The sequence below is a fragment of the Triticum urartu genome, chromosome 3 (assembly GCF_003073215.2).
Source record: "Triticum urartu cultivar G1812 chromosome 3, Tu2.1, whole genome shotgun sequence".
NCBI classification, from domain to species: domain Eukaryota; kingdom Viridiplantae; phylum Streptophyta; class Magnoliopsida; order Poales; family Poaceae; genus Triticum; species Triticum urartu.
Genome location: NC_053024.1, coordinates 240875721 through 240894789, shown reverse-complemented (window position 1 = coordinate 240894789; position 19069 = coordinate 240875721).

Genomic DNA, 19069 nt, shown 5'->3' with positions numbered 1-19069 from the left:
CCGAAGGGCATTGTGTTGAAGCAGAATGGGCCGTATGGTGTGATGAATGCTGTTGCAGCTTGGTCTGATTCTACCATCTTGATTTGATGGTAACCGGAGTATGCGTCGAGGAAACACAACAAATCGTGTCCTGCGGTGGCATCGATAATTTGATCGATGCGGGGGAGGGGGAAGGGATCCTTTGGGCAAGCCTTGTTAAGGTCTTTAAAATCGACACACAGGCGCCAGGATTTGTCCTTCTTTGGTACCATCACCAGGTTTGCTAGCCAGTCTGGATGTTTTATGTCTCTGATGAATCCGGCCTCCAATAGCTTGGCTAGCTCCTCTCCCGTAGCCTGTCTCTTGGGTTCGGAAAAACGCCGAAGGGCTTGTTTGACAGGTTTAAATCCTTTTAGGATATTTAAGCTGTGTTCGGCCAGCCTGCGTGGGATCCCTGGCATGTCTAAAGGGTGCCAGGCGAAGATGTCCCAGTTCTCTCGTAGGAACTCTTGCAGTGCGGCGTCTGCATCAGGGTTCAGTCGTGCCCCGATTGAAGCTGTTTTATTGGGGTCCGTTGGATGGACCTGGAATTTGACTATTTCGTCGGCTGGCTTGAAGGATGTGGATTTGGATCTCTTATCGAGTATCACATCATCCCTGTTAACCGTGGAGCGCAGCGCAGTCAGTTCCTCGGCCGCTAAGGCTTCGGATAGCACCTCAAGGGCTAATGCGGCCGTCTTGTTTTCGGCGCGGAGTGCTATGTCCGGATCACTAGCTAGAGTGATAATTCCATTTGGCCCGGGCATCTTAAGCTTCATGTACCCGTAATGGGGTATTGCTTGGAAGATTGTGAATGCTTCCCGCCCTAGTAAAGCGTGATATCCGCTCTTAAACGGGGCCACCTGAAACGTGACTTCTTCGGACTTGTAATTATCCGGCGTGCCGAACACCACATCTAGTGTGATTTTTCCTATGCAGCGCGCTTCCCGACTGGGGATTATTCCTCTAAAGGTTGTGCTGCTTCGCTCGACGCGGTTCCAGTCTATTTCCATTTTTTGAAGAGTTTCCTCATAAATGAGGTTCAGTCCGCTGCCTCCATCCATGAGCACCTTGGTGAGGCGAAAGCCGTCCACTATGGGACTGAGGACCAATGCGGCTGGTGCTCGGGCTGTTCGGAATCTAGGTTCATCACTTGCGTTGAAGGTAATGGCAGTGTCGCTCCATAGATTTATTGTTGCAACTTGATAGACTTCGGCGAGGCTGCGGAGTGTTCTTTTTCGCACATTGTTTGATGCGAAAGTCTCGAAGACTGTGAGAATGGTACTGGTGTCCTTGGGATGGCTTTCTGCGGCCTTCGGAATTAAGAGGTCCTCGCCGATTTTGGCCACCTGCCGGAGTATCCAACATGCTCTAAGGCTATGAGTTGGTGTGGCATCCTTTGTACTGTGAATTATACAGGGTCCATCAAGCCATCTTTCCAGTACGGTTCCATGCCCTGTAGAGGGTTTTGGCTTTTTGGTGTTTATCCCGGGTGTCCTGTGATGATGCACCCTCTTAGTTCGGACGGGATTACTATTCAAGGCCGGATTATCCCAAAAATTTATTTCGGTTTTCCAGGCGCTTTCCATCGCACAGTATTTTTGTACTATGGACGCCAAGTCAGCGAAGCGTGTGATATCACGACGACTTACGGCGTTAAGGATTCCCTTGTCCGTGCAATTATCGCAAAAAATTGAGATTGCGTCTTCCTCACGGCAATCCTTTATCCTGTTCATAACCAGGAGGAATCTGGCCCAGTAATGATGTACTGTTTCCTTGGACCTCTGCCTGATTTGGGAGAGATCGCTTATGATTGGGTGGGCGGGTGTCGTTGAATCTGAAACCTCACCCAATCCAAGATTCGGAGGCCGAAGAGTTTTCGAACTCTGAAGTTCGGATTCTTGGTTGTTGTCCAGTGAATCTGGCCCGTTGCCTGATCCTAAGCTCAGGTCTTGCGTTATATCTCCCCCTCCGCGGGTATCCGGCTTGGAGGGGTCGGGAATTCGGACGTAGCTAGTCCTTAAAATAGATGAAGGGTCGCCGCACAGCGTCTCTACCACGGCAACGTGGTGGGTGACTTGGGGAGAGTTAATTTCTCTTAGATCGGGTTTAAGCCCAACCTGGTCGTAATCCGTAGCGACCCCCAGGGCGGCGATGCGATCCAAGAGCTCGTTTACGGAAGAGAGCTCCATTGGATCTAGCTGCTCGACGAGCTCCGAGCTGACGTGTAGGTTGCTTTTGATGACCCGAGAGGTCACCGTCGGCGCAACAGCCGAACAGGCGGTCATGAGGAAACCACCTAGCCGGAGGGTTTGGCCGACAGCCAAGGCTCCCTTAGCAATGACGCCGTCTTTAAATATGGGAGGAGGCATCCTTCCTGATTGTGACGGCACAGAGGAACTCTCAATGAAAGCACCAATGTCGGTGTCAAAACCGGCGGATCTCGGGTAGGGGGTCCCGAACTGTGCGTCTAGGCCGGATGGTAACAGGAGGCAGGGAACATGATGTTTTACCCAGGTTCGGGCCCTCTTGATGGAGGTAAAACCCTACGTCCTGCTTGATTAATATTGATGATATGGGTAGTACAAGAGTAGATCTACCACGAGATCGAGGCTAAACCCTAGAAGCTAGCCTATGGTATGATTGTTGTATATGGAGTTGATTCCCTACGGACTACAACCCTCCGGTTTATATAGACACCGGATAGGGTTAGGGTTAGATAGAGTCGGTTACAATGGTAGGAGATCTTGAATATCCGCATCGCCAAGCTTGCCTTCCACGCCAAGGAAAGTCCCATCCAGACATGGGACGAAGTCTTCAATCTTGTATCTTCATAGTCCAGGAGTCTGGCTGAAGGTATAGTCCGGCTACCCGAACACCCCCTAATCCAGGACTCCCTCACCCGTTATCAAATGACAACACATCTCTTTGGTTTGGAAAACTTAACCATCTTTAATCAACGAGCTAGTCTAGTAGAGGCTTACTAGGGACACGGTGTTTGTTTATGTATTCACACATGTATTTAAGTTTCCTATCAATACAATTATAGCATGAATAATAAACCTTTATCATGAATAAGGAAATATAAAATAACAACTTTATTACTGCCTCTAGGGCATATTTCCTTCACTATTCCTATAAGTGTTACAAACAACCCTAGAGTTCGTAGTAAAATAACACCATATGATACAGATCAATAAACCCTAATGTCACCACAAGTATCCGTGGGTAAATTATACGATATGCATCAAACAACTTTAGATTCATAATATTCAATCCAACACAAAGAAACTCAAAGAGTGCCCCAAGATTTCTACCGGAGAAACAAGGACGAAAACGTGCATCAACCCCTATGCATAGATTACCCCAATATCACCTCAGGAATCTGCGAGTTGAGTGCCAAAACATACATCAAGTGAATCAATAGAACATTCCATTGTCACCACAGATATCCCATCGTAAGACATACATCAAGTGTTTCTCAAATCCATAAAAGTATTCGATCCAATAATAGTGAAACCTCAAAGGTAAAACTCAATTCATCACAAGAAGATAGAGAGGGAGAAACACCATATGATTCAACTATAGTAACAAAGCTCGCGGTACATCAAGATCGTACCAAATCAAGAACACGAGAGAAAGAGAGAGATCAAACACATAGCTACTGGTACATACCCTCAGCCTCGAGGGTGAACTACTACTTTCTCATCATAGTGGCCGCAAGGATGATGAACATGGCCTCCGATGATGGTTTCCCCCTCCGGCAGGCTGCTGAAACGGGCTCCCGATTGGTTTTTCGTGGCTATAGAGGCTTGTGGCGGTGGAACTTCCGATCTAGGGTTCTTTTCGGAGGTTTCTATATTTATAAGAATTTTTGGCGTCGGAAACAAGTCAGGGGGGTGCTCGAGGGGCCCACAATCCCTCAGGGCACGCCTTGGGGGGTAGGGCGCGCCACCTAGCTTGTGGACTCCTCGGGACTCTTCTGGTCCAGCTCCGGTGCTTCTGGGGTCTCTTTTGGTCCATGAAAAATTGATACCTCTCAAACGTATCTTGATTGTTCCATGCTATTATATTATCTGTTTTGGATATTTAATGGGCTTTAATTTACCTTTTTATATTATTTTTGGGACTAACCTACTAACCAAAGGCCCAGTGCAAATTGCTATTTTTTGCCTATTTCAGTGTTTCATAGAAAAAGAATATCAAACGGAGTCCAAACGGAATGAAACCTTCAGGAGAGTTATTTTTGGAACAAACGTGATCCACGAGACTTGGAGTCTACGTCAAGAAAGAAGCGAGGAGGCCACGAAGCAGGGAGGCGCGCCCAGGGGGGTAGGCGCGCCCCCACCCTCGTGGGCCCCTCGCAGCTCCACCGACGTACTTCTTCCTCCTATATATACCCATATACCTCGAAAACATCCAGGAGCGCCATGAAACCCTATTTCCACTGCCGCAACCTTCTGTACCTGTGAGATCCCATCTTGGGGCCTTTTCTGGTGCTCTGCCGAAGGGGGAATCCATCATGGAGGGCTTCTACATCAACACCATAGCCTCTCCGATGATGTGTGAGTAGTTTACCGCAGACCTTCGGGTCCATAGTTATTAGCTAGATGGCTTCTTCTCTCTCTTTGGATCTCAATACAAAGTTCTCCTCGATTCTCTTGGAGATCTATTCGATGTAATTCTTTTCGTGGTGTGTTTGTCGAGATCCGATGAATTGTGGGTCTATGATCAAGATTATCTATGAACAATATTTGATTCTTCTCTGAAATCTTTTATGCATGATTTAAATATCTTTGCAAGTCTCTTCGAATTATTCGTTTGGTTTGGCCTACTAGATTGATCGTTCTTGCAATGGGAGAAGTGCTTAGCTTTGGGTTCAATCTTGCGGTGTCCTTTCCTAGTGACAGCAGGGGTAGCAAGGCACGTATTGTATTATTGCCATCGAGGATAAAAAGATGGGGTTTATATCATATATCTTGAGTTTATCCCTCTACATCATGTCATCTTGCTTAATGCGTTACTCTGTTCTTATGAACTTAATACTCTAGATGCATGATGGATAGCGGTCGATGTGTGGAGTAATAGTAGTAGATGCAGAATCGTTTCGGTTTACTTGTCACGGACGTGATGCCTATATACATGATCATGCCTAGATATTCTCATAACTATGTGCTTTTCTATCAATTGCTCGACAGTAATTTGTTCACCCACCGTAGAATTTGCTATCTTGAGAGAAGCCACTAGTGAAACCTATGGCCCCCGGGTCTATATTCCATCATATTATTTTCCTATCAATTTGCTATTTCTATTACCATTTATTTTGCAATCTTTATTTTCCAATCTATACAATAAAAATACCAAAAATATTTATCTTATTATCTCTATCAGATCTCACTCTCGTAAGTGACCGTGAAGGGATTGACAACCCCTTTATCGCATTGGTTGCGAGGTTCTTGTTTGTTTGTGCAGGTACTAGGTGACTTGTGTGTTATCTCCTACTGGATTGATAACTTGGTTCTCAAAAACTGAGGGAAATACTTACGCTACTGTGCTGCATCACCCTTTCCTCTTCAACGGAAAACCAACACATGCTCAAGAGGTAGCAAGAAGGATTTCTGGCGCCGTTGCCGGGGAGGTTGCATCAAGTCAAGACATACCAAGTACCCATCACAAACTCTTATCCCTCGCATTACATTATTTGCCATGTGCCTCTCGTTTTCCTCTCCCCCACTTCACCCATGCCGTTTTATTCACCCTCTTTTCCGCTCGCCTCTTTTCCGTCCGTCTCTTTTTGCTTGCTTCTTGTTTGCTTGTATGTTGGATTGTTTGTCACGATGGCTCAAGATAATACTAAATTGTTTGACTTTTCCAATACCAACAATAATGATTTTATTAGCACTCCGATTTCTCCTCTTACCGATGTTGAATCTTGTGAAATTAATACTGCTTTGCTGAATCTTGTCATGAAAGATCCGTTTTCTGGCCTTCCTAGTGAAGATGCCGCTACCCATCTAAACAGGTTTGTTGATTTATGTGATATGCAAAAGAAGAAAAATGTGGATAATGATATTGTTAAATTGAAGCTATTTTTTTCGCTTAGAGATCGTGCTAAAACTTGGTTTTCGTCTCTGCCTAAAAATAGTATTGATTCATGGAATAAGTGCAAAGATGCCTTTATCTCTAAGTATTTTCCTCCCGCTAAGATCATCTCTCTTAGAAACGATATTATGAATTTTAAGCAACTTGATCATGAGCATGTTGCACAAGCTTGGGAGAGGATGAAATTAATGATACGTAATTGCCCTACACATGGTTTGAATTTGTGGATGATCATACAATTTTTTATGCTAGATTGAATTTTGCTTCTAAAAATCTTTTATATTCGGCCGCGGGAGGCACTTTTATGGAAATCACTTTAGGAGAAGCTACTAAACTCCTAGATAATATTATGGTTAATTATTCTTAATGGCACACCAAAAGATCTACTAGTAAAAAGGTTCATGCTATAGAAGAAATTAATGTTTTGAGTGGAAAGGTGGATGAACTTGTGAAATTGTTTGCTAATAAGAGTGTTTCTTCTGATCCTAATGATATGCCTTTGTCTACTTTGATTGAGAATAATAATGAATCTATGGATGTGAATTTTGTTGGTAGGAACAATTTTGGTAGCAACACTTATAGATGAAACTTTAATCCTAGGCCGTTTCCTAGTAATTCCTCTAATAATTATGGTAATTCCTACAACAACTCTTATGGAAACTTTAATAAGATGCCCTCTGATTTTGAGACTAGTGTTAAAGAATTTATGATTTCGCAAAAGAATTTCAATGCTTTGCTTGAAGAAAAATTGCCTAAGATTGATGAGTTGGCTAGGAACGTGGATAGAATTTCTCTTTATGTTGATTCTTTGAAACTTAGCTCTATTCCACCTAAGCATGATATTAATGAGTCTCTCAAAGCCATGAGAATTTCCATTGATGAGTGCAAAGAAAGAACCGCTAGGATGTGTGCTAAAAAAGATTGCTTTATAAAAGCGTGTTCTTATAGTTTCCATGATAATAAAGATGAAGATCTAAAAGTGATTGATGTGTCTCCTATTAAATCTTTGTTTTGCAATATGAATCTTGATAATGATGGGACTGGAGATGAGTCAAGTTTAGATAAAAGGTGTCCCAATGATTCGGAGTTTTTAGATCTTGATGCAATAATTGGTAAAAGTGGGATTGATGAGGTCAAAACTTTACATAGCAATGAACCCACTATTTTGGATTTCAAGAAATTTAATTATGATAATTGCTCTTTGATAGATTGTATTTCCTTGTTGCAATCCGTGCTAAATTCTCCTCATGCTTATAGTCAAAATAAAGTTTTTACCAAACATACCGTTGATGCTTTAATGAAATCTTATGAAGAAAAGCTTGAATTAGAAGTTTCTATTCCTAGAAAAATTTATGATGAGCGGTGTGACGCCCCCGATTCGACCGTACAACTAATCATACACGCAAACGTGTACAATAAAGATCAGGAACTCACGGAAAGATATCACAACACAACTCTACAAATAAAATAAGTCATACAAGCATCATATTACAAGCCAGGGGCCTTGAGGGCTCGAACACAAGAGCTCGATCATAGACGAGTCAGCGGAAGCAACAATATCTGAGTACAGACATAAGTTAAACAAGTTTGCCTTAAGAAGGCTAGCACAAACTAGGATACAAATCGAAAGAGGCGCAGGCCTACTGCCTGGGATCCTCCTAAACTACTCCTGGTCGTCGTCAGCGGGCTGCACGTAGTAGTAGGCACCTCCAGTGTAGTAGTAGTCGTCATCGATAGTGGCATCTGGCTCTTGGACTCCAATGTCTGGTCACAGCAATCGGGTAAAGGAAAGGGGAAAAGGGGGAGCAAGACGCTCGCAGCCCTACCTAGGCACAACAGAGAGGTCAGCACGCCGGTCTAAATCCTATGTGCAGGGGTCTGGGCCCATCGCCCATTGCACACCTACACGTTGCGAGGGCGGCCGGAGAGTAGACTTAGCAACCTCCATTACAAAGGAAGTTGTGTTACGCGATCCAACCCGGCGCGCGCCGCTCAGTCGCTGACGTCACAAAGGCTTCGGCTGATACCACAACGTCGAGTGCCCATAACTGTTCCCGCGTAGTTGGTTAGTGCGTATAGGCCAGTAGCCAGACTCAGATCAAATACCCAGATCTCGTTAAGCGTGTTATTTTGAAGTAACCGTGAACGCCGACCAGGACCAGGCCCACCTCTCTCCTAGGTGGTCTCTGCCTGCCCTATCGCTCCGCCTCAAAGTAACAGTCGGGGACCATCGGGAACCTAGGCCCATCACTACCTGGGTGGAACCACCTGCCCCTCCAACCCCCAACATTGGAATCACTTGCGGGTACTCAACGAGCCGACCCGACTTTAGTCACCACCTGTATCATGTATAAGATATATAATATATACCCGTGATCAACACCCGACGTGATCACGGCCCGATAGTAAAGCATGGCAGACTGACAAGAATGTAGGGCCACTGATGATAAACTAGCATCCTATACTAAGCATTTAGGATTACAGGTAAGGTATCAATAGTTGTAGCAACAATGACAGGCTATGCATCAGAATAGGATTAACAGAAAGCAGTAACATGCTACACTACTCTAATGCAAGTAGTAGAGAGAGATTAGGCGATATCTGGTGATCAAGGGGGGCTTGCCTGGTTGCTCTGGCAAAAGAGAGGGGTCATCAACATCGTAGTCGTACTGGGTAGCAGCGGCGTCGATCTCGGTGTCTAGCGAGAGAAGAGGGGGAAGAAACAATAAATATTAATCAAACAGATGCATAGCGATGCATGACATGACAAGTAGCGGTGCTAGGGGTGCCCTAACGCGGTATGAGGTGGTACCGGTGAAGGGGGGAAACATCCGGGAAAATATCCCCGGTGTTTCGTGTTTTCGGACAGATGAACCAAAGGGGGAAAGTTGCATGTTCGCTATGCTAGAGATGTGTGGCAGACGAACGGGTTGCGTATCCAGAATCGTCTCGTCGTTCTGAGCAACTTTCATGTACAAAGTTTTTTCATCAGAGTTATGGTTAATTTTCTATGATTTTCCAAAGTTTTAAGTATTTTCTGAAATTTCTGGATTTATTATATTTAGTTTAATCCGAATTGACCAAGTCAATTTGACTAGTCAAAAGGGCATGTCTGGCCCACATGTCATAGACTATTTTCCTAAACAAATAAATAAACCTAACTTATCTAAATGAGGACCCACATGTCATCTACTACTAAAGTAACTTAGCACTAATTAAATACCGGTACTAGCTAAACAGCAAAAGTAATCCTAAAACTAATCTATCTAATTAAATTAGACCTAAACTAATTTGGGGCAGCCCCACACACACACATTGTACACACATCACACACACCTACAGAACACACACAGCGCACACACTCACGCACACACATCACACACCACACTTGCACGGGCGCTCGGCCATGGCAAACACGAACACACACAGCACGCACACACCACACACGGCCATGTACTTGGACAACCGTAGTAGTGAGCGACCGCAGCAGAGCAGCTAGGAGCGGCCGTGAGCAGCGGCTAGACAAGCAGCAGCGCAGAGTAGCAGGAGAGCAAGAGCAGCAAGTAGCGGCATGAGCAGAAGAGCAGCAGCAACAACAAGCGGATGCAGCAGCAGCAGCAGCGCACGGGAGCAGGCGAGCGGGTGCCGCGGGGCAGCAGCAGCGCGAACGGGCGCGGCAAGGGAGTGCCCCCGGGCGGGCCTGTTTGTAGGTGGCGGGTATGGGTGAGATGGTAGGCGAGGCAAGAATGGCGGCGAGAGCAGTGGGGGGGAAGAGATTTTTTGGTTGGAGGGAACCAGCTTTGCCCCGGGTTTGCACGGCGTGATCATTGCGGCATGGGGTAATGGGCACGGCGCGCGGTGGGAGGGGTCGGCCAGGTGGCGAGGTGGGAGGGGATGGCTCCGGGTCGCTGCGGGAAGTGGCCGACCAGGTGGATTCGGTCGAGCTGGGATTGGTGGAGAGGGTAGGGCCAGGGTGGGACCGAGCGGATGGTGGAGTGGTGTGCGCGGGATCCACGGGTGCGAGATCCGAGGTGGGGTCAGGCCATTGGGTGGGTTGGGGAGCAGCCGTGGGAGGCGCGTGGTCAGGCGGCGATCCCGAGGTAGGTGCGACTGGATAGTATGAGGTAGGTAGGATTTGCATGGGATTTTCTGTGGCACGTGAAGGGGGTGTGGCCAGTGTGTAGGGAAACTGGTTTTCGTCGAAGACTACATGTCTGGACGTGATGACCCGACGAGTTCCCAAGTCAAGGCAACGGTAGCCCTTGTGTTCACGAGGGAGAACGAGAGGACGCAGCGGCGCGATCGGGCGGCTAGTTTGTTGGGGGAGGTGGCGTAGAGGTTAGGGTAGCATAGACATCCGAACGTGCGGAGGTGGTCGTAGGTGGGGGCGACGCTGTGGAGCATGAAGTAGGGCGTGTTGTGGGCAATGGCGCGAGAAGGACGAAGGTTTAAGAGGTGCGTGGCGATGTTCAGGCTCTCCACCCAAAATTCGAGTGGCATCTGTGCTTGGAGGAGGAGAGTGCGCATGATATCGTTGGTGCTGCGGATGGCGCGCTCGGCCTTGCCGTTCTGTGGCGAAGTATGAGGGCAAGAGAGGCGCAAGGTGATGCCGTTGGCAGAGAGAAAAGAGCGTAGGCGGTGTTGAGGAATTCTCCTCCGTTATCACACTGGATGCACTGTAAATAGAGATGAAATTGGGTGAGGGCGTAGGCATAAAAGCGTATGAGAATATCGGCAGCGTCGGATTTGTGACGCAAAGGGAAAGTCCAGGAGTAATGACTGAAGTCATCCATTATTATTAAATAGTAAGCATATCCAGAATAGCTAGAGACAGGTGATGTCCACAAATCACAATGTACAAGCTGAAAAGGAGAAGTGGTAAAGGAACTAGAGGAGGGGAAGGGAAGCCTGGGCTGTCGGCCGAACTGGCACGCCTCACAAATGGCAAAGGGGGGTAGGGGTTTATTACATGAAGAAAGAAAATGAGATAATTTGGCTAGATAAGCACAACTAGGGTGCCCTAAACGCCTGTGCCACAAGTTGCCGATGTCGATGGAGAGAGCCGTGGGTGATTCACTGAAGAAAGGATAAAGCCCAGTGGAACTATTTGACCTCATGAGAGGGGTCCTGCTCGCCAGATCCTTCACAAGAAAGCCATGTGGGTCAAACTCAACTGAGACAGAATTGTCACTAGTAAATTGTCGTACAGAAAGCAAGTTTTTGACAACAGAAGGAGCGAAGAGAACATGATTAAGGGAGAAAGGGCGAGGTGGGATAGAGGCGGTGCCCGTGGCAAGGACGAGCATGTAGGAGCCGTCACCAACTAAGATAGAGGGATACTTTGCAGAAAAACAAGACGTGTTCAAGTTACCCACATTGTTGGTGATGTGGCTGGATGCGCCGGTGTCCAGGTACCACTCGCCGCCGCCGCCTGGAGCCTGGATGGACATGTTGGACATGGCGGCGTTGAGCATGTGGCCGGTGTCCCATGAAGTAGGCGGAGGTGTGTAGGCGTGCGGGGCGCCGTAGGTTGGTGGTGCGGCGCCGTACATTGGTGGCGAGTTGACGTTGTAGATCATGGGGTAGGCGTGGTGTGGAACCCCGGGCCGTGGACCGAGCACGTCGGCGGCGTTCGGTGGAACCCACGGTGCGCGGCCGGTAGGTGGGAAAAGGGTGCCCCACGAGGCGAAATAGCCCATCCAGGGCTGCTGGGATGGAGATGCCGGAGCCGCCGCCACCGCCGCTGGAGCCGCCGCCGTGGGTGGCGAGGAGGGCGGTGGCCCCCTCCGCCCGGGCGCGCGCATCCAAGCTGATTTCTTCTAACATCAAGCTGGAGCGGGCCTGGACGAAGGTGGGGAAGGGCACCTACATCGGTAACAGGGACGCCATGACACCGAACCGAGGAGCGAGGCCACGGATGAGCTGGAGAGTGAGGGTCTTGCCGGTGACGTGCTCGTCAAGGTCGTCGAGGGAGTCCGCGAGCGCCTTGAGGCGCCTGCAGTACTCGGTAATCTTCATACCACCTTGAACGGTGGCGCGAAACTCGGCGCCGACGTGGATGGCCCGGCCCGCGAGGTTATCGCGGAAGAAGGCATCGAGGAGAAACCAGGCATGATAGGCAGTGGAATCTTGGGCAGAAATGACATTGTAAAGTTCATCCGTGATCGTACCGTAGATCATGAGGAGGATCTGGAGATCGTCGTGGCACCACTGCTTAGTCTGAGTGTGCGGGTCGAGGTTGACGAGGACGTGGCTCTCCACGCCGGACTTGCGGAGAATGAAGGACATGATGTGCCTCCACTTGGAGTAGTTGCCACAGACGACGTCCAGCTTGAAGTCGATGTGGGCATCGACGTTGACGGCATGGATCGAAGGTGGCGGCGCCGTGGAGGACGACGCAGCATCGGAGGTCACCGCCCTGAGCAGTGCAACGGTGAGGTGCAGCGGAGCGGTGGCCGGAGGATCGCTCTAGACGGGGAGTGGTGCGGAAGCAGTGGGGAGCAGAGCGGTAGCACTGGGGAGGGGTGGGCTGCCAGAATTGACGCCGGTGTCGGTCTGCTCGCCAGCATCGGAACCCTCGTCAGAGGCATGGGAACCGGCCATGGGGTACAGGGAGGAAAGATGGCTCTGGTGCCAAGAAGAAGGATGAGAATCTCTGTGTATCCATTACAAAGGAAGGCATAGCCTTATATACACGGGAGAGCACGCACATGTGTTGGGTTGGTTACAACAAAAGAGAGCTAGTCTCCCGGAGGGACATGCGCTAGCTACGCGGGGAGCGGGGAGAGGCCACGATCACCGCGTGGTGAGCGGGTGGCACGGTGCGGGCCGAGTTAGAGTTAGCCGTTTTCCAACACCAGGAAGCGCGTGAGCGCGACCACAACGGTGAGCGCGAGTTCTGGCGCGGCGATGTACAGGTTCTACGGCGACGAATTCGACGAGAAAAGGAGGGGAATCGGTGGAGGTGCTCACCCCGGAGTTAATGGCGAGCTCGAGGAGGCCAGGGCGGACCGGAGGGGCGGCACGACGACGAGAGGCATGCGGTGGCCGACGGGGAAGAAGGCTCGATCCCGACGATTGACGGCGCCCCGGCTCGAACTGGTGGCTTCATCCAACGAAGACGAGCGTGGCGGAGCTTTTAGACGTCTCCGTGTGGCTCGGGAGACATGGCGGCCGCGGGATCGACGAGCGCGCATCGACGTTGAGCTCGGGGTGGTAGGAGGGAGTGAGAGTATGGGGGGTAGGGTTTCGCCAAGGGGGTCGAGGGGTGGTCACCTTGTACGCGCCCAGGGGGTGGCGGATGGTTTCCACGCCGACAGCCATGGCCAGGGCACCTCGGATGGCTGCCACGCCCCTGTTAAGTGAACAGGGGTAGGGGAAGACCTCCACATTGGCTTGGGCTGCACCGTTTTGCTTAATGGGCCGAAGTGCCCATTAGTTTAGGTCCCTCCTTTTGTTTGTTTAACTATTTCTTTACAGTTTTACAAATAGTTGGACCACCAAATGAATTTTGTTGTAGATGAAATTTGTCACATAAATACTAGGCATTATTTTGAGCATACCCACAAAGTTGGGAGGCAACTCGAGTTAAATAAGTAATTGTTTATTCTGAGAAGGTCATTTTATTTGCTGCTAGTTAATTTACTTGGAATTTATTTGTGAGTCAAATGGAGTTAGTTTAGACATGAAAACTGATCAGAGGGAATCATTGAATAATTTGAACATTTTTGTTTTGTTGTTGGAATAAATATTATTTTTACTTTATATTAAAATTTGAATTTGAATTCGGTTTGGATCAAAGTGAGGTTAAGAAAATTAATTGCGATGACATGGCACCATTAGTGTGTGTTTATTGTAGCTTGACTACCGAGGTGTTACAAGTGGGAACCTACTATTAAAATAAATATTAAAGATCATGAATGCTTTGCTTTATGTGATTTGGGTGCTAGTGTTTCCACGATTCCAAAAACTTTGTGTGATGTGCTAGGTTTCCGTGAATTTGATGATTGTTCTTTAAATTTGCATCTTGCGGATTCTACTATTAAGAAACCTATGGAAAAGATTAATGATGTTCTTATTGTTGCAAATAGGAATTATGTGCCCGTAGATTTCATTGTTCTTGATATAGATTGCAATCCTACATGTCCTATTATTCTTGGTAGACCTTTCCTTAGAACGATTGGTGCAATTATTGATACGAAAGAAGGGAATATTAGATTCCAATTTTCGTCAAGGAAGGGCATGGAACACTTTCCTAGAAAGAAAATTAAATTACCTTATGAATCTATTATGAGAGCCACTTATGGATTTCATACCAAAGATGACAATATCCACATCTATTCTTGTTTTTATGCCTAGCTAGGGGCTTAAACGATAGCGCTTGTTGGGAGGCAACCCAAATTTATTTTTGTTTCTTGCCTTTTGGTTATGTTTAGTAATAAATAATTCATCTAGCTTCTGATTATATGTGGTTTTATACTTTTAATTAGTGCTTGTGCCAAGTAGAACCTTTGGGAAGACTTGGGGGAGGTTTATGTGATCTTGCTGTAAAACAAACAGAAACTTTAGCGCTCACAAGATTTGCTGCCATTTTTTACTGAAGAGTGCAATTAGGTTGTTTCTTTTTGCAGATGATTAATAGACAAATTCCTCACGTCTACCAATTTATTTCAGAATTTTTGGGGTTACAGAAGTATTCTAAACCTACATATTACTAAAGACTGTTCTGTTTTTGACAGATTCTGTTTTTCGTGTGTTGTTTGCTTATTTTGATAAATCTATGGCTAGTATCGTGGGGTATGAACCATAGAGAAGTTGTAATACAGTAGTTTTAACACCAATATAAATAAATAATGAGTTAATTACAGTACCTTGAAGTGGTGGTTTGTTTCATTATACTAACGGAGCTCATGAGATTTTCTGTTGAGTTTTGTGTTGTGAAGTTTTCAAGTTTTGGGTAAAGATTTGATGGATTTTAGAATAAGGAGTGGCAAGAGCCTAAGCTTGGGGATGCCCAAGGCACCCCAAGGTAAAATTCAAGGACAACCAAAAGCCTAAGCTTGGGGATGCCCCGGAAGGCATCCCCTCTTTCGTCTTCGTCTATCGGTAACTTTACTTGAGGCTATATTTTTATTCACCACATGATATGTGTTTTGCTTGAAGCGTCTTGTATGATTTGATTCTTTGCTTTTTAGTTTACCATAATCATCCTTGCTGTACACACCTTTTGGGAGAGACACACATGAATCGGAATTTATTAGAATACTCTATGTGCTTCACTTATATCTTTTGAGCTAGAAAATTTTTCTCTAGTGCTTCACTTATATCTTTTTAGAGCACGGTGGTGGTTTTATTGTATAGAAATTATTGACCTCTCACGCTTAACTTATATTATTTTGAGAGTCTTATAAAACAGCATGGTAATTTGCTTTGGCTATAAAATTAGTCTTAATATGATAGGCATCCAAGATGGGTATAATAAAAACTATCATAAAAAGTGCATTGAATATTATGAGAAGTTTGATACTTGATGATTGTTTCGAGATATAGAGATGGTGATATTAGAGTTATGCTAGTTGAGTAGTTGTGAATTTGAGAAATACTTGTGTTAAAGTTTGTGATTCACGTAGCATGCACGTATGATGAACCGTTATGTGATGAAGTCAGAGCATGATTTATTTATTGATTCTCTTCCTTATGAGTGGCGGTCGGGGACGAGCGATGGTATTTTCCTACCAATCTATCCCCCTAGGAGCATGCGCGTAGTACTTTGTTTCGATAACTAATATATTTTTGCAATAAGTATGTGAGTTCTTTATGACTAATGTTGAGTCCATGGATTATACGCACTCTCACCCTTCCACCATTGCTAGCCTCTCTAGTACCGCGCAACTTTCGCCAGTACCATAAACACACAAATTACCTTCCTCAAAACATCCACCATACCTACCTATTATGGCATTTCCATAGCCATCTGAGATATATTGCCGTGCAACTTACCACCATTTTGTTTGTTATGACACGCTTCATCATTGTCATATTGCTTTGCATGATCATGTAGTTGACATCGTATTTGTGGCAAAGCCACCGTTCATAATTTTTCATACATGTCACTCATGAGTCATTGCACATCCCGGTACACCGCCAGAGGTATTCACATAGAGTCATATTTTGTTCTAAGTATCGAGTTGTAATTTTTCGAGTTGTAAGTAAATAAAAGTGTGATGATCATCATTATTAGAGCATTGTCCCAAGTGAGGAAAGGATGATGGATACTATGATTCCCCCACAAGTCGGGATGAGACTCCGGATGAAAATAAATAAAAAAGGGGCCATAAAAAAAGAAAAGACCCAAAAAATGAGAGAAAAAGAGAGAAGGGACAATGTTACTATTCTTTTACCACACTTGTGCTTCAAAGTAGCACCATGATATTCATGATAGAGAGTCTCCTATGTTGTCACTTTCATGTACTAGTGGTAATTTTACATTATAGAACTTGGCTTGTATATTCCAATGATGGGCTTCCTCAAAGTGCCCTAGGTCTTCGTGAGCAAGCAAGTTGGATGCACACCCACTTAGTTTCTTTTTGAGCTTTCATACACTTATAGCTCTAGTGCATCCGTTGCATGGCAATCCCTACTCACTCACATTGATATCTATTGATGGGCATCTCCATAGCCCGTTGATACGCCTAGTTGATGTGAGACTATCTTCTCCTTTTTGTCTTCTCCATAACCACCATTCTATTCCATCTATAATGCTATGTCCATGACTCACGCTCATATACTGCGTGAAGATTGAAAAAGTTTGAGAACACCAAAAGTATGAAACAATTGCTTGGCTTGTCATCGGGGGTGTGTATGATTTAAATATTTTGTGTGGTGAAGATAGAGCATAGCCAGACTATATGATTTTGTAGGGATAACTTTCTTTGGCCATGTTATTTTGAGAAGACATGATTGCTTTGTTAGTATGCTTGAAGTATTATTATTTTTATGTCAATATTAAACTTTTGTCTTGAATCTTTTGGATCTGAACATTCATGCCACAATAAATAAAATTACATTGAGAATTATGCTAGGTAGCATTCCACATCAAAAATTCTGTTTTTATCATTTACCTACTCGAGGACGAGCATGAATTATGCCTGGGGACGGTTGATACGTCTCCGGCGTATCTATAATTTTTTATTGTTCCATGCTATTATATTATCTGTTTTGGATGTTTAATGGGCTTTAATTTGCCTTTTTATATTATTTTTGGGACTAACCTACTAACCAAAGGCCCGGTGCAAATTGTTGTTTTTTTTGCCTATTTCAGTGTTTCGCAGAAAAGGAATATCAAACGGAATCCAAATGGAATGAAACCTTTGGGAGAGTTATTTTTGGAACTAATGTGATCCACGAGACTTGGATTCTATGTCAAGAAAGAAGTGAGGAGGCCACGAGGCAGGGAGGCGCGCCCCCACCCTCATGGGCCCCTCGCAGCTCCACCGACGTACTTCTTCCTCCTATATATACCCATATACCCCAAAAACATCCAGGAGCACCACGAAACCCTAGTTCCACTGTCGCAACCTTCTGTACCTGTGAGATACCATCTAGGGGCCTTTTCCGGCGCTCTGCCGGAGGGGGAATCGATCCCGGAGGGCTTCTATATCAACACCATAGCCTCTTCGATGATGTGTGAGTAGTTTACCGCAGACCTTTGGGTCCATAGTTATTAGCTAGATGGCTTCTTCTCTCTCTTTGGATCTCAATACAAAGTTCTCCTCGCGATTCTCTTGGAGATCTATTCTATGTAATTCTTTTTGCGGTGTGTTTGTCGAGATCCAATGAATTGTGGGGTTATGATCAAGATTATCTATGAACAGTATTTGATTCTTCTTTGAAATATTTTATGCATGATTTAAATATCTTTGCAAGTCTCTTCGAATTATCAGTTTGGTTTGGCCTACTAGATTGATCATTTTGCAATGGGATAAATGCTTAGCTTTGGGTTCAATCTTGCGGTGTCCTTTCCAAGTGACAACAGGGGCAGCAAGGCACGTATTGTATTGTTGCCATCGAGGATAAAAAGATGGGGTTTATATCATATATCTTGAGTTTATCCCTCTACATCAAGTCATCTTGCTTAATGCGTTGCTCTGTTTTTATGAACTTAATACTCTAGATGCATGCTGGATAGTGGTCGATGTGTGGAGTAATAGTAGTAGATGCAGAATCGTTTCGGTCTACTTGTCACGGACTTGATGCCTATATACATGATCATGCCTAGATATTCTCATAACTATGCGCTTTTCTATCAATTGCTCGACAGTAATTTGTTCACCCACCGTATAATTTGCTATCTTGAGAGAAGCCACTAGTGAAACCTATGGCCCCCGGGTCTATATTCCATCATATTATTTTCCTATCAACTTGCTATTTCTATTATCGTTTATTTTGCAATCTTTATTTTCCAATCTATATAACAAAAATACCAAAAATATTTATCTTATTATCTCTATCAGATCTCACTCTCGTAAGTGACCGTGAAGGCATTGACAACCCCTTTATCGCGTTGGTTGCGAGGTTCTTGTTTGTTTGTGCAGGTACTAGGTGACTTGTGTGTTATCTCCTACTGGATTGATACTTTGGTTCTCAAAAACCGAGGGAAATATTTACGCTACTGTGCTGCATCACCCTTTCCTCTTCAAGGGAAAACCAACGCATACTCAAGAGGTAGCAAAAATCACTGTAAATTTTCAGCCCATTTCGAGAACTTTTATTTCTACACAAAAAACGACACCATGATAGCTCCGCTGAAAACAACTTCAGTCCGGTTTCTAATCAAAACACACCAAAGCCATATGAAATTGTTGCAAACATGGCATCAATACTTCATAAATTATAGATACATCGGAGACGTATCAGCCGACTCGTTAACTTTTAACCAAGTTAAGCGGGC